This window comes from Chlorocebus sabaeus, chromosome 13 (assembly GCF_047675955.1).
Source record: "Chlorocebus sabaeus isolate Y175 chromosome 13, mChlSab1.0.hap1, whole genome shotgun sequence".
Classification (NCBI taxonomy): Eukaryota; Metazoa; Chordata; class Mammalia; order Primates; family Cercopithecidae; genus Chlorocebus; species Chlorocebus sabaeus.
In genome coordinates, this window is record NC_132916.1 from 70,641,398 (window position 1) to 70,654,008 (window position 12,611).

Sequence of the window (12,611 nt, forward strand, 5' to 3'; positions counted from 1 at the left end):
AGGCTTCTTGAAGGGAAAGATGTAACTCTGTGAGATGAATTAACAAAACACAGAGCAGGTTGTCAGAAAGCTTCTTTCCAGTTTTGAACGGAAGATATTTCCTATTTCACCATATCCCTCCATAGGCTTCCAAATATCCCCTTGTCATTCCACAAGAACAGCCTTAGCGAAAGGGTTCTTGAAGGCATAGATGTAACTCTGTGAGATGAATTAAGAGAACACAGAGCAGTTTCTCAGAAAGCTTCTTTCCAGTTTTGAACGGAAGATATTTCCTTTTTCACCATAGCCCTCTATGGGCTTCCAAATATCCCTTTGTCAATTCCACAAGAACAGCCTTAGCGAAAGGCTTCTTGAAGGGAAAGATGTAACTACGTGAGATGAATTAACAGAACACAGAGCAGTTTCTCAGAAAGCTTCTTTACAGTTTTGAACGGAAGATATTTCCTTTTTCACCATAGCTCTCTATTTGCTTCCAAATATCCCTTTGCCAATTCCACAAGAACAGCCTTAGCGAAAGGCTTCTTGAAGGGAAAGATGTAACTCTGTGAGATGAATTAACAGAACACAGAGCAGTTTCTCAGAAAGCTTCTTTCCAGTTTTGAACGGAAGATATTTCCTTTTTCACCATACCCCTCTATGGGCTTCCAAATATTACTTTGCCAATTCCACAAGAACAGCCTTAGCGAAAGGCTTCTTGAAGGGAAAGATGTAACTCTGTGAGATGAATTAACAGAACACAGAGCACTTTCTCAGAAAGCTTCTTTCCAGTTTTCAACGGAAGATATTTCCTTTTTCACCATAGCCCTCTAAGGGCTCGAAGAATCTCTTTGCCAATTCCAGCAGAACAGCCTTAGCGAAAGGCTTCTGGAAGGGAAAGATGTAACTCTGTGAGATGAATTAACAGAACACAGAGTAGTTTCTCAGAAAGCTTCTTTCCAGTTTTGAACGGAAGTTATTTCCTTTTTCACCATAGCCCTCTATCGGCTTCCAAATATCCCTTTTCCAATTCCACAAGAACAGCCTTAGCGAAAGGCTTCTTGAAGGGAAAGATGTAACTCTGTGAGATGAATTAACAGAACAGAGAGCAATTTCTCAGAAAGCTTCTTTCCAGTTTTGAACGGAAGATATTTCCTTTTTCACCATAGCCCTCTATGGGCTTCCAAATATCACTTTGCCAATTCCACAAGACAGCCTTAGCGAAAGGGTTCCTGAAGGGAAAGATGTAACTCTGTGAGATGAATTAACAGAACACAGAGCAGTTTCTCTGAAAGATTCTTTCCGGTTTTGAACGGAAGATATTTCCTTTTTCACCATAGCCCTCTATGGGCTTCCAAATATCACTTTGCCAGTTCCACAAGAACAGCCTTAGTGAAAGGCTTCTTGAAGGGAAAGATGTAACTCTGTGAGATGAATTAACAGAACACAGAGCAGTTTCTCAGAAAGCTTCTTTCCAGTTTTGAACGGAAGATATTTCCTTTTTCACCACAGCCCTCTCTGGGCTTCCAAATATCCCTTTGCCAATTACACAAGAACAGCCTTAGCGAAAGGCTACTTTAAGGGAAAGATGTAACTCTGTGACATGAATAAACAGAACACAGGGCAGTTTCTCAGAAAGCTTCTTTCCAGTTTTTAACGGAAGATATTTCCTTTTTCACCAGAGCCCTCTATGGGCTTCCAAATATCACTTTGCCAATTCCACAAGAACAGCCTTAGCGAAAGGCTTATTGAAGGGAAAGCGTAACTATGTGAGATGAATTAACAGAACACAGAGCAGTTTCTCAGAAAGCTTCTTTCCAGTTTTGAACGGAAGATATTTCCTTTTTCACCATAGCCCTCTAGGGCTTCCAAATATCCCTTTGCCAACTATACAAGAACAGCCTTATCGAAAGACTTCTTGAAGGGAAAGATGTAACTCTGTGAGATGAATTAACAGAACAGAGAGCAGTTTCTCAGAAAGCTTCTATCCACTTTTGAACGGAAGGTATTTCCTTTTTCACAATAGCCCTCTATTGGCTTCCAAATATCCCTTTGCCAATTCCACAAGAACAGCCTTAGCGAAAGGCTTCTTGAAGGGAAAGATGTAACTCTGTGAGATGAATGAACAGAACACAGAGCAGTTTCTCAGAAAGCTTCTTTCCAGTTTTGAAAGGAAGATATTTCCTTTTTCACCATAGCCCTCTAAGGGCTACCGAATATCACTTTGCCAATTCCACAAGAACAGCCTTAGCGAAAGGCTTCTTGAAGGGAAAGATGTAACTCTGTGAGATGAATTAACAGAACACAGAGCAGTTTCTCAGAAAGCTTCTTTCCAGTTTTTAACGGAAGGTATTTCCTTTTTCACCATAGCCCTCTATGGGCTCGAAGTATCCCTTTGCCAATTCCAGCAGAACAGACTTAGCGAAAGGCTTCTAGAAGGGAAAGATGTAACTCTGTGAGATGAATTAACAGAACACAGAGCAGTTTCTCAGAAAGCTTCTTTCCAGTTTTGAACGGAAGATATTTCCTTTTTCACCATAGCCCTCTACGGGCTTCCAAAATTCCCTTTGCCAATTCCACAAGAACAGCCTTAGCGAAAGGCTTCTTGAAGGGAAAGATGTAACTCTGTGAGATGAATTAACAGAACACAGAGCAGTTTCTCAGAAAGCTTCTTTCCAGTTTTGAACGGAAGATATTTCCTTTTTCACCATTGCCCTCTATGGGCTTCCAAATATCCCTTTGCCAATTCCACAAGAACAGCCTTAGCGAAAGGCTTCTAGAAGGGAAAGATGTAACTCTGTGAGATGAAGTAACAGAACACAGAGCCGTTTCTCAGAAAGCTTCTTTCCAGTTTTGAACGGAAGATATTTCCTTTTTCACGATAGCCCACTATGGGCTTCCAAATATCCCTTTGCCAATTCCACAAGACAGCCTTAGCGAAAGGCTTCTTGAAGGGGAAGATGTAACTCTGTAGATGAATTAACAGAACACAGAGCAGTTTCTCAGAAAGCTTCTTTCCAGTTTTGAACGGAAGATATTTCCTTTTTCACCATATCCCTCTATGGGCTTCCAAATATCCCTTTGCCAATTCCAAAAGAACAGCCTTAGCGAAAGGCTTCTTGAAGGGAAAGATGTATCTCTGTGAGATGAATTAACAGAACACAGAGCAGTTTCTCCGAAAGCTTCTTTCCAGTTTTGAACGGAAGATATTTCCTTTTTCACCATAGCCCTCTATGGGCTTCCAAATATCCCTTTGCCAATTCCACAAGAACAGCCTTAGCGAAAGGCTTCTTGAAGGGAAAGATGTATCTCTGTGAGATGAAGTAACAGAACACAGAGCAGTTTCTCAGAAAGCTTCTTTCCAGTTTTGAACGGAAGATATTTCCTTTTTCACCATAGCCCTCTATGGGCTTCCAAATATCCCTTTGCCAATTATACAAGAACAGCCTTATCGAAAGACTTCTTGAAGGGAAAGATGTAACTCTGTGAGATGAATTAACATAGCACAGAGCAGTTTCTCAGAAAGCTTCTTTCCACTTTTGAACGGAAGATATTTCCTTTTTCACCATAGCCCTCTATGGGCTTCCAAATATCACTTTGCCAGTTCCACAAGAACAGCCTTAGTGAAAGGCTTCTTGAAGGGAAAGATGTAACTCTGTGAGATGAATTAACAAAACACAGAGCAGGTTGTCAGAAAGCTTCTTTCCAGTTTTGAACGGAAGATATTTCCTATTTCACCATAGCCCTACATGGGCTTCCAAATATCCCCTTGTCATTCCACAAGAACAGCCTTAGCGAAAGGGTTCTTGAAGGCATAGATGTAACTCTGTGAGATGAATTAACAGAACACAGAGCAGTTTCTCAGAAAGCTTCTTTCCAGTTTTGAACGGAAGATATTTCCTTTTTCACCATAGCCCTCTATGGGCTTCCAAATATCGCTTTGCCAATTCCACAAGAACAGCCTTAGCGAAAGACTTCTTGAAGTGAAAGATGTAACTCTGTTAGATGAATTAATAGAACAGAGAGCAGTTTCTCAGAAAGCTTCTTTCCAGTTTTGAACGGAAGATATATCCTTTTTCACCATAGCCCTCTATGGGCTTCGAAATATGCCTTTACGAATTTCACAAGAACAGCCTTAGCGAAAGGATTCTTGAGGGGAAAGATGTAACTCTGTGAGATGAATTAACAGAACACAGAGCAGTTTCTCAGAAAGCTTCTTTCCAGTTTTGAACGGAAGATATTAACTTTTTCACCATAGCCCTCTATGGGCTTCCAAATATCACTTTGCCAATTCCACAAGAACAGCCTTAGCGAAAGGCTTCTTGAAGGGAAAGATGTAACTCCGTGAGATGAATTATCCGACCACAGAGCATTTTCTCAGAAAGTTTCTTTCCAGTTTTGAACGGAAGATATTTCCTTTTTCACCATAGCCCTCTATGGGCTTCCAAATATCCCTTTGCCAATTATACAAGAACAGCCTTATCGAGAGATTTCTTGAAGGGAAAGATGTAACTCTGTGAGATGAATTAACAGAACACAGAGCAGTTTCTCAGAAAGCTTCTTTCCAGTTTTGAACGGAAGATAATTCCTTTTTCTACATAGCCCTCTATTGGCTTCCAAATATCCCTTTGCCAATTCCACAAGAACAGCCTTAGCGAAAGGCTTCTGGAAGGGAAAGATGTAACTCTGTGAGATGAATGAACAGAACACAGAGCAGTTTCTCAGAAAGCTTCTTTCCAGTTTTAACGGAAGATATTTCCTTTTTCACCATAGCCCTCTATGGGCTTGCAAATATCACTTTGCCAATTCCACAAGAACAGCCTTAGCGAAAGGCTTCTTGAAGGGAAAGATGGAACCCCGAGAGATGAATTAACAGACCACAGAGCATTTTCTCAGAAAGTTTCTTTCCAGTTTTGAACGGAAGATATTTCCCTTTTCACCATAGCCCTCTATGGGCTTGAAGTATCCCTTTGCCAATTCCAGCAGAGCAGACTTAGCGAAAGGCTTCTAGAAGGGAAAGATGTAACTCTGTGAGATGAATTAACAGAACACAGAGCAGTTTCTCAGAAAGCTTCTTTCCAGTTTTGAACGGAAGATATTTCCTTTTTCACCATAGCCCTCTACGGGCTTCCAAAATTCCCTTTGCCAATTCCAGCAGAACAGCCTTAGCGAAAGGCTTCTTGAAGGGAAAGATGTAACTCTGTGAGATGAATTAACAGAACACAGAGCAGTTTCTCAGAAAGCTTCTTTCCTGTTTTGAACGGAAGATACTTCCTTTTAAACCATAGCCCTCTATGGGCTTCCAAATATCACTTTGCCAATTCCACAAGAACAGCCTTAGCGAAAGGCTTCTTGAAGGCAAAGATGTAACTCCGTGATATGAATTATCCGACCACAGAGCATTTTCTCAGAAAATTTCTTTCCAGTTTTGAACGGAAGATATTTCCTTTTTCACCATAGCCCTCTATGGGCTTCCAAATATCACTTTGCCAATTCCACAAGAACAGCCTTAGCGAATGGCTTCTTGAAGGGAAAGATGTAACTCTGTGAGATGAATTAACAGAACACAGAGCAGTTTCTCAGAAAGCTTCTTTCTAGTTTTGAACCGAAGATATTTCCTTTTTCACCATAGCCCTCTACGGCCTTCCAAAATTCCCTTTGCCAATTCCACAAGAACAGCCTTAGCCAAAGGCTTCAAAGGGAAAGATGTAACTCTGTGAGATGAATTAACAGAACACAGAGCAGTTTCTCAGAAAGCTTCTTTCCAGTTTTGAACGGAAGATATTTCCTTTTTCACCATAGCCCTCTATGGGCTTCCAAATATCCCTTTGCCAATTCCACCAGAACAGCCTTAGCGAAAGACGTCTTGAAGGGAAAGATGTAACTCTGTGAGATGAATTAACAGAAGACAGAGCAGTTTCTCAGAAAGCTTCTTTCCAGTTTTGAACGGAAGATATTTCCTTTTTCAAGATAGCCCACTATGGGCTTCCAAATATCCCTTTGCCAATTCCAAAAGAACAGCCTTAGCGAAAGGCTTCTTGAAGGGAAAGATGTAACTCTGTGAAATGAATTAACAGAACACAGAACAGTTTCTCAGAAAGCTTCTTTCCAGGTTTGAACGGAAGATATTTCCTTTTTCACCTTAGCATTCTATGGGCTTCCAAATATCCCTTTGCCAATTCCACAAGAACAGCCTTAGCGAAAGGCTTCTTGAAGGGGAAGATGTAACTCTGTAGATGAATTAACAGAACACAGAGCAGTTTCTCAGAAAGCTTCTTTCCAGTTTTGAACAAAAGATATTTCCTTTTTCACCATAGCTCTCTAAGGGCTTCCAAATATCCCTTTGCCAATTCCAAAACAACAGCCTTAGCGAAAGGCTTCTTGAAGGGAAAGATGTATATCTGTGAGATGAATTAACAGAACACAGAGCAGTTTCTCCGAAAGCTTCTTTCCAGTTTTGAACGGAAGATATTTCCTTTTTCACCATAGCCCTCTATGGGCTTCCAAATATCCCTTTGCCAATTATACAAGAACAGCCTTATCGAAAGACTTCTTGAAGGGAAAGATGTAACTCTGTGAGATGAATTAACATAACACAGAGCAGTTTCTCAGAAAGCTTCTTTCCAGTTTTGAACGGAAGATATTTCCTTTTTCACCATAGCCCTCTATGGGCTTCCAAATATCCCTTTGCCAATTCCACAAGAACAGCCTTAGCGAAAGGCTTCTTGAAGGGAAAGATGTAACTCTGTGAGATGAATTAACAGAACACAGAGCACTTTCTCAGAAAGCTTCTTTCCAGTTTTCAACGGAAGATATTTCCTTTTTCACCATAGCCCTCTATGGGCTCGAAGTATCCCTTTGCCAATTCCAGCAGAACAGCCTTAGCGAAAGGCTTCTGGAAGGGGAAGATGTTACTCTGTGAGATGAATTAACAGAACACAGAGCAGTTTCTCAGAAAGCTTCTTTCCAGTTTTGAACGGAAGTTATTTCCTTTTTCACCATAGCCCTTTAGGGGCTTCCAAATATCCCTTTGCCAATTCCACAAGAACAGCCTTAGCGAAAGGCTTCTTGAAGGGAAAGATGTAACTCTGTGAGATGAATTAACAGAACACAGAGCAGTTTCACAGAAAGCTTCTTTCCAGTTTTGAACGGAAGATATTTCCTTTTTCACCATAGCCCTCTAAGGGTTTCCAAATATCCCTTTGCCAATTCCACAAGAACAGCCTTAGCGAAAGGCTTCTTTAAGGGAAAGATGTAACTCTGTGACATGAATTAACAGAACACAGAGCAGTTTCTCAGAAAGCTTCTTTCCAGTTTTTAACGGAAGATATTTCCTTTTTCACCATAGCCCTCTATGGGCTTCCAAATATCCCTTTGCCAATTATACAAGAACAGCCTTATCGAAAGACTTCTTGAAGGGAAAGATGTAACTCTGTAAGATGAATTAACAGAACACAGAGCAGTTTCTCAGAAAGCTTCTTTGCAGTTTTGAACGGAAGATAATTCCTTTTTCACCATAGCCTTCTATTGGCTTCCAAATATCCCTTTGCCAATTCCAGCAGAGCAGACTTAGCGAAAGGCTTCTAGAAGGGAAAGATGTAACTCTGTGAGATGAATTAACAGAACACAGAGCAGTTTCTCAGAGAGCTTCTTTCCTGTTTTGAACGGAAGATATTTCCTTTGTCACCATAGCCCTCTATGGGCTTCGAAATATGCCTTTACCAATTTCACAAGAACAGCCTTAGCGAAAGGCTCCTTGAGGGGAAAGATTTATCTCTGTGAGATGAATTAACAGAACACAGAGCAGTTTCTCAGAAAGCTTCTTTCCAGTTTTGAACGGAAGATATTTCCTTTTTCACCATAGCCCTGTATCGGCTTCCCAATATCCCTTTGTCAATTCCACAAGAACAGATTTAGCGAAAGGTTTCTTGAAGGGATACATGTAACTCTGTGAGATGAAATAACGGAACACAGAGCAGTTTCTCAGAAAGCTTCTTTCCAGTTTTGAACGGAAGATATTTCCTTTTTCACCATGGCCCTCTTTGGGCTTCCAAATATCCCTTTTCCAATTCCACAAGAACAGCCTTAACGAAAGACTTCTTGAAGGGAAAGATGTAACTCCGTGAGATGAATTAACAGAACACAGAGCAGTTTCTCAGAAAGCTTCTTTCCAGTTTTGAACGGAAGATATTTCCTTTTTCACCATAGCCGTCTATGGGCTTCCAAATATCCCCTTGTCAATTCCACAAGAACAGCCTTAGCGAAAGACTTCTTGCAGGGAAAGATGTACCTCTGTGAGATGAATTAACAGAACACAGAGCAGTTTCTCAGATAGCTTCTTTCCAGTTTTGAACGGAAGATATTTCCTTTTTCACCACAGCCCTCTCTGGGCTTCCAAATATCCCTTTGCCAATTCCACAAGAACAGCCTTAGCGAAAGGCTTCTTTAAGGGAAAGATGTAACTCTGTGAGATGAATTAACAGAACACAGAGCAGTTTCTCAGAAAGCTTCTTTCCAGTTTTGAACGGAAGATATTTCCTTTTTCAACATAGCCCTCTATGGGCTTCCAAATATCACTTTGCCAATTCCACAAGAACAGCCTTAGCGAAAGGCTTCTTGAAGGAAAAGAGGTAACTATGTGAGATGAATTAACAGAACACAGAGCAGTTTCTCAGAAAGCTTCTTTCCAGTTTTGAACGGAAGATATTTCCTTTTTCACCATATCCCTCTATGGGCTTCCAAATATCCCTTTGCCAATTATACAAGAACAGCGTTATCGAAAGACTTCTTGAAGGGAAAGATGTAACTCTGTGAGATGAATTAACAGAACACAGAGCAGTTTCTCAGAAAGCTTGTTTCCAGTTTTGAACGGAAGATACTTCCTTTTTCACCATAGCCCTCTATGGGCTCGAAGTATCCCTTTGCCAATTCCAGCAGAACAGACTTAGCGAAAGGCTTCTAGAAGGGAAAGATGTAACTCTGTGAGATGAATTAAGAGAACACAGAGCAGTTTCTTAGAAAGATTCTTTCCAGTTTGAACGGAAGATATTTCCTTTTTCATCATAGCCCTCTACGGGCTTCCAAAATTCCCTTTGCCAATTCCACAAGAACAGCCTTAGAGAAAGGCTTCTGGAAGGGAAAGATGTAACTCTGTGAGATGAATTAACAGAACACAGAGCAGTTTCTCAGAAAGCTTCTTTCCAGTTTTGAACGGAAGATATTTCCTTTTTCACCATAGCCCTCTATGGGCTTCCAAATATCCCTTTGCCAATTCCACAAGAACAGACTTAGCGAAAGGCTTCTTGAAGGGAAAGATGTAACTCTGTGAGATGAATTAACAGAACACAGAGCATTTTCTCAGAAAGCTTCTTTCCAGTTTTGAACGGAAGATATTTCCTTTTTCACGATAGCCCACTATGGGCTTCCAAATATCCCTTTGCCAATTCCAAAAGAACAGCCTTAGCGAAAGGCTTCTTGAAGGGAAAGATGTAACTCTGTGAAATGAATTAACAAAACACAGAGCAGTTTCTCAGAAAGCTTCTTTCCAGGTTTGAACGGAAGATATTTCCTTTTTCACCTTAGCCCTCTATGGGCTTCCAAATATCCCTTTGCCAATTCCACAAGAACAGCCTTAGCGAAAGGCTTCTTGAAGGGGAAGATGTAACTCTGTAGATGAATTAACAGAACACAGAGCAGTTTTTCAGAAAGCTTCTTTCCAGTTTTGAACGGAAGATATTTCCTTTTTCACCATAGCCCTCTATGGGCTTCCAAATATCCCTTTGCCAATTCCAAAAGAACAGCCTTAGCGAAAGGCTTCTTGAAGGGAAAGATGTATCTCTGTGAGATGAATTAACAGAACACAGAGCAGTTTCTCCGAAAGCTTCTTTCCGGTTTTGAACGGAAGATATTTCCTTTTTCACCATAGCCCTCTAAGGGCTTCCAAATATCCCTTTGCCAATTCCACAAGAACAGCCTTAGCGAAAGGCTTCTTGAAGGGAAAGATGTAACTCTGTGAGATGAATTAACAGATCACAGAGCAGTTTCTCAGAAAGCTTCTTTGCAGTTTTGAACGGAAGATAATTCCTTTTTCACCATAGCCTTCTATTGGCTTCAAAATATCCCTTTGCCAATTCCACAAGAACAGCCTTAGCTAAAGGCTTCTTGAAGGGAAAGATGTAACTCTTTGAGATGAATGAATAGAACACAGAGCAGTTTCTCAGAAAGCTTCTTTCCAGGTTTGAACGGAAGATATTTCCTTTTTCACCATAGCCCACTATGGGCTTCCAAATATCACTTTGCCAATTATACAAGAACAGCCTTATCGAGAGATTTCTTGAAGGGAAAGATGTAACTCTGTGAGACGAATTAACAGAACACAGAGCAGTTTCTCAGAAAGCTTCTTTCCAGTTTTGAACGGAAGATAATTCCTTTTTCAACATAGCCCTCTATTGGCTTCCAAATATCCCTTTGCCAATTCCACAAGAACAGCCTTAGCGAAAGGCTTCTGGAAGGGAAAGATGTAACTCTGTGAGATGAATGAACAGAACACAGAGCAGTTTCTCAGAAAGCTTCTTTCCAGTTTTTAACGGAAGATATTTCCTTTTTCACCATAGCCCTCTATGGGCTTGCAAATATCACTTTGCCAATTCCACAAGAACAGCCTTAGCGAAAGGCTTCTTGAAGGGAAAGATGTAACCCCGAGAGATGAATTAACAGACCACAGAGCATTTTCTCAGAAAGTTTCTTTCCAGTTTTGAACGGAAGATATTTCCCTTTTCACCATAGCCCTCTATGGGCTCGAAGTATCCCTTTGCCAATTCCAGCAGAGCAGACTTAGCGAAAGGCTTCTAGAAGGGAAAGATGTAACTCTGTGAGATGAATTAACAGAACACAGAGCAGTTTCTCAGAAAGCTTCTTTCCAGTTTTGAACGGAAGATATTTCCTTTTTCACCATAGCCCTCTACGGGCTTCCAAAATTCCCTTTGCCAATTCCACAAGAACAGCCTTAGCGAAAGGCTTCTTGAAGGGAAAGATGTAACTCTGTGAGATGAATTAACAGAACACAGAGCAGTTTCTCAGAAAGCTTCTTTCCTGTTTTGAACGGAAGATACTTCCTTTTAAACCATAGCCCTCTATGGGCTTCCAAATATCACTTTGCCAATTCCACAAGAACAGCCTTAGCGAAAGGCTTCTTGAAGGCAAAGATGTGACTCCGTGAGATGAATTATCCGACCACAGAGCATTTTCTCAGAAAATTTCTTTCCAGTTTTGAACGGAAGATATTTCCTTTTTCACCATAGCCCTCTATGGGCTTCCAAATATCACTTTGCCAATTCCACAAGAACAGAATTAGCGAATGGCTTCTTGAAGGGAAAGATGTAACTCTGTGAGATGAATTAACAGAACACAGAGCAGTTTCTCAGAAAGCTTCTTTCCAGTTTTGAACGGAAGATATGTCCTTTTTCACCATAGCCCTCTACGGCCTTCCAAAATTCCCTTTGCCAATTCCACAAGAACAGCCTTAGCCAAAGGCTTCAAAGGGAAAGATGTAACTCTGTGAGATGAATTAACAGAACACAGAGCAGTTTCTCAGAAAGCTTCTTTCCAGTTTTGAACGGAAGATATTTCCTTTTTCACCATAGCCCTCTATGGGCTTCCAAATATCCCTTTGCCAATTCCACAAGAACAGCCTTAGCGAAAGACGTCTTGAAGGGAAAGATGTAACTCTGTGAGATGAATTAACAGAAGACAGAGCAGTTTCTCAGAAAGCTTCTTTCCAGTTTTGAACGGAAGATATTTCCTTTTTCAAGATAGCCCACTATGGGCTTCCAAATATCCCTTTGCCAATTCCAAAAGAACAGCCTTAGCGAAAGGCTTCTTGAAGGGAAAGATGTAACTCTGTGAAATGAATTAACAGAACACAGAACAGTTTCTCAGAAAGCTTCTTTCCAGGTTTGAACGGAAGATATTTCCTTTTTCACCTTAGCATTCTATGGGCTTCCAAATATCCCTTTGCCAATTCCACAAGAACAGCCTTAGCGAAAGGCTTCTTGAAGGGGAAGATGTAACTCTGTAGATGAATTAACAGAACACAGAGCAGTTTCTCAGAAAGCTTCTTTCCAGTTTTGAACAAAAGATATTTCCTTTTTCACCATAGCTCTCTAAGGGCTTCCAAATATCCCTTTGCCAATTCCAAAACAACAGCCTTAGCGAAAGGCTTCTTGAAGGGAAAGATGTATATCTGTGAGATGAATTAACAGAACACAGAGCAGTTTCTCCGAAAGCTTCTTTCCAGTTTTGAACGGAAGATATTTCCTTTTTCACCATAGCCCCCTATGGGCTTCCAAATATCCCTTTGCCAATTCCAGAAGAACAGCCTTAGCGAAAGGCTTCTTGAAGGGAAAGATGTAACTATGTGAGATGAATTAACAGAACACAGAGCAGTTTCTCAGAAAGCTTCTTTCCAGTTTTGAACGGAAGATATTTCCTTTTTCACCATAGCCCTCTATGGGCTTCCAAATATCCCTTTGCCAATTATACAAGAACAGCCTTATCGAAAGACTTCTTGAAGGGAAAGATGTAACTCTGTGAGATGAATTAACAGAACACAGAGCAGTTTCTCAGAAAGCTTCTTT